Below are 3958 nucleotides of genomic sequence, written 5' to 3'. Positions count from 1 at the left end.
ATAGTTCACAAATTGTGAGCACACTATCATTGACCATCAAACATTGTTTGTCTTTGTCTTAAGGTGGCTAAAGTTTCACACTGCAGCCCTATACCAATTCACACTCAGAAAGCTCATTACTTTGTGGTCACAACTTAACATAATTTCTAACTGTGCCACAACTAATTTCTTACTGTGTCAAAGACTTTCAAGGCCTCACAGAGGCCCACATATGAGGCCTAGACTGGGGGGTAGCTCAACCTTTACTCTAAATATAAATCGTGTCCTCTCTCTCTCAGAAATCTGGCTACAATTCCCTCTTTTTCTTTTTGAGCTACCCAGATTGACTTAAAGGCGCAGTTAGTAATTTTATTTATACAATGTAATAAACAAGGTATAAAGACTAGAATAATTATAATAATAAGAAAAAGTACAATACCAAAATGAACTAAATCTTTGACCCAACCAGCAAAACCTAAAGAATTGAGCCAGTTAGCAAACGGAGTGTCTACAATGACAAGTTTCTTCATGTTGTCCTTCAGCTGTGTTACCTATTTGTGAATTGATAGAGAGTGGTCAGATAAATTCATGCCACACATGCCTTCAAATTCTTCACACCCATGTCCTCGTGCTAAAAGAAGGAAGTCAATGGCAGTTCTGTTTTGAAGAACTGCATGACGGATGCTATTTACATCTGTGGCAAGCTCACTTAACATTTTAGATGTAATCTTAATTTGCTTTCCTGTCCAGCAGGCCAGGGTTTTCAATTGTGTGAGAGCTTACGCTGAAGCAACTCCTGGGGAGAAAATTGAGGCTAGTATTACAGATGTGCACCCCCATAATGATACTTGATCTTTACAATTGGGGTCTAATTGGAGAGCAGTCCGTTTAGCTTGTTGAGGCTTCTGGGGCAATCCAAGAACCTGATGGATGGTGGGAGCAAACAGTGTTAATTTACCAACATAACATGGGCCTCCCATGGCTTTTTTGAGGCACTGCAGACCAGGCTCGGTCCCCACAAATGAGGAAAATTCCTGGTGGCAGTTTTCTTGCGGGAATTTTTGATGGTATCACGGATTGTGTCCAATTGTTACAATATTCTGAATAATTATAATACAATGGAGATCTGGGAGACAACCAAGTGTTGTCATCTGTTGGCTGTCTTTCTTTTTGGGTTGGTTTTGTAGCATGAGGTCCAAATATCAAACAGTAATTTCCTGGGACAGAACCCAAAAGATTGAATTCTTGAGGTTTGATATCAGCAATTTTAAGATTTTGCACGACTGCAATAGCTTCTCCTCCCAGAACACTTTTTGGATTTATTCTGGCTAGAGTCCAAGCTTTGAACTCTGCCATGGAACCCAGTGGAACTCCAATTAAACAAGTACGAAAATGATTGGATGGTGTGTTTAGACAGGCAGAATGAATCTTGCCCAGTTTGTTTGGCCCAAGTGATCCACATGTTTTGTCTCTTGTCAATGTCAAGCATTCCAAATACCTTAGTTACTAAAACACTGCTTAGCAAAAGCACTCTGACCCACCACATATTTCTCATGTTCTTGATTGCCCTGTTTATCATGAAAGGAACAAACTTAATTATAAATACAAACTATAACTTATGATAAACTTAATGTTATGCTTATGATCATCTAACTTATTTTCCTATACTCTACAAAGGTAATTTTCATCAGAGCTAAATTTGTTATGGGATGTTCCAGGTAAATTGTTGTTGTCAACGTTGTTATCACTGTTGGCTGGTATCTCTGCTTGTGGAGATGCACATGTAAATCTGTTCGGCACCCAAACTGGACCAGTACCTGTTGAAACACACTTATAACCTTTACCATTAAACAACAAAGGACTTGGCCCTTGCCATTTACCCATTCGCATGTCCTCGTGATAAAATAAAGTCCTGGAATGGTTTGTGGTCTTTCCTCTTTTTTTTTTTGCCATTGAAAAAGGCATGGCAAGATGAACAGAAGAATTACAAGCCCTACTAAAATCATCCAAAACCCAGTAACTAAATTTTATAACATCACTAATTCCCACATCTATGAAAAAACCCAAAGTCCATGATCTTTTGTGGGCGAAACACAAATCTTTGCATAGTCCACATCTTCTGTGCATCTTCTGCTTCACTTGTGGAGAGATCAGTGCTTTCTTGCAGTCGATAAAGTTCCACATTCTTCATTGAAATCCATCTAGACTCTGCATCTGTTAAAACACAAACAAACCCAACATCCCCACAGGGACTGGAGGGTTCTCTTTCAATTCTGTTCTCTAAAATTGCATGAAGAAATGGAGATATCAACATGTTTGTTATAAACATGAGAAAACATCAAAAACAAAACAATGCATGTAGTAAAGAAACTAACAACAAATAAAAATCAACTAGACAATACACAATATCACATATAAAATCACACAATTATCAAACACTACAACACTGAACTGTTGTCCCAGAGTCTGCAACAACTGACGAAGCTCAAAACAACAGAGATTGGGAGAAAACATGTCCGGATCCATGCTCCTCCAAAACTCTCTTTCAGGCTCAGCTGTCCTATAGGGTCAAATTGCCAAGCCAAAAGGACTTGAATACTTTTTGATGCAGAAAATATCTGGGTCAGTCACTCCATCCAGGTAGAGCTAAAGCTTGGCCATAGCCTGAACTCTAATTGGAGGATATCACTTAACATATTATAAAACAAAAGTCTTAGAAATAACAGTTATGAGTAAGAAACCTTTTGATTAAATACTTATCAAATCATCAAATAATTTAATCTTTCCAAAATTTCCCTCAAGACAGAGATTCTTCAGACACAACAAACCTTTTCTTCATAAATCTGAAAATTTGAAATCTGAAATTTTAAACCAAAATCTGGACAATGAAAGTGTGAAGGAAGTGCAGCTGCATAAAAGATTGGATAAACAAAACATATGAGTAGTTAAAAAAATAAAAAACAAGAACCTGAAGAGACACATGTTATAAACAATCACACAAAGAGATAGTAAAACACATGAAAACTGACTGTAAATACTATAACAATACCTTAATACCTTAATAATAATTCTTATCACAAAAATCAAAGAACTCACATTATATGATCAACTTATCAACAAGAAATGTTTGAAATAGTTTAAGACAATCTTTTTAAAGCATTCATATAACATTATCAGCAATCACTATTTATCTCAACATTACCTATAAAAACTTAACAATCATTATTTATTTTTTTATCTATAAAAACTTAACAATAATCATTATTTATGTTATTATCTATAAAAACCAAAACCAAATATTACAAACTCAATACCAGCAATCCATCTGACTGACATTTCTCAAATGTTCTGTTTTGCAAAGACATTTTTGATAGTTAAATCATTACTAATACTTTTATCTTTATACAGTGATTTCCATCCATATAGTATTTGAAATAACATTGATTTGCATAGTGTTCCCCCCTTCTTTTCATCTTGGACAATGACTCGGTACTGCTGTACTTTTGTTATGTTTTCTTTCTCTTGTAAGAAATTGGAAAAATACTGTTGAAATTTTTGCTGTAATGTTGCAATCCCGCCACCAGTGGCACTGCCGCCCTTGGTGTTGTCACTGCCATGGCAACCAGAACTGGGTGGTGTCTTGCAGATCGTCTCTGCCCAGACCACGCCTCATCTTTGCTGCATCACCATAGGGATGTGAGAAGAAACGCCCCCACCATGGCCACGCCCCACCTGCCCCGGCTCCAGCGCGGCCAGGCCTCCTCTCTCCCCTTGCATTGTTGCTTGGCAACAAGGAGCCTTCCTTCTCTCGGCCAACACCAGCACAGTCTCGGGCCCGCTACAGGCTCGCCGCCGCCCAGCCCCAGGCTGCCCGGCCCCGTACCGCCTGGTTCCGGGCTCGCCGCCACCTCATTCTGCCTGGGCGGCCGGCCGGTGCTCACCGCCACAGCCCGCTGCCTTAGTTCTTGCCACTCTGTCT

At 38.8% G+C, this 3958-nt stretch overlaps 1 pseudogene; it reads right to left on the bottom strand.

Moving 5' to 3' along the window:
- Positions 1–242: 242 nt before the first annotated feature.
- On the bottom strand, positions 243–1335 carry LOC146763123 (syncytin-A-like; annotated as a pseudogene).
- Positions 1336–3958: the final 2623 nt, after the last annotated feature.

Source organism: Lonchura striata, chromosome W, assembly GCF_050655825.1.
Source record: "Lonchura striata isolate lonStrDom1 chromosome W, ASM5065582v1, whole genome shotgun sequence".
Taxonomy (NCBI): Eukaryota; Metazoa; Chordata; class Aves; order Passeriformes; family Estrildidae; genus Lonchura; species Lonchura striata.
This window is presented reverse-complemented; position numbering and strand designations above follow the sequence as displayed.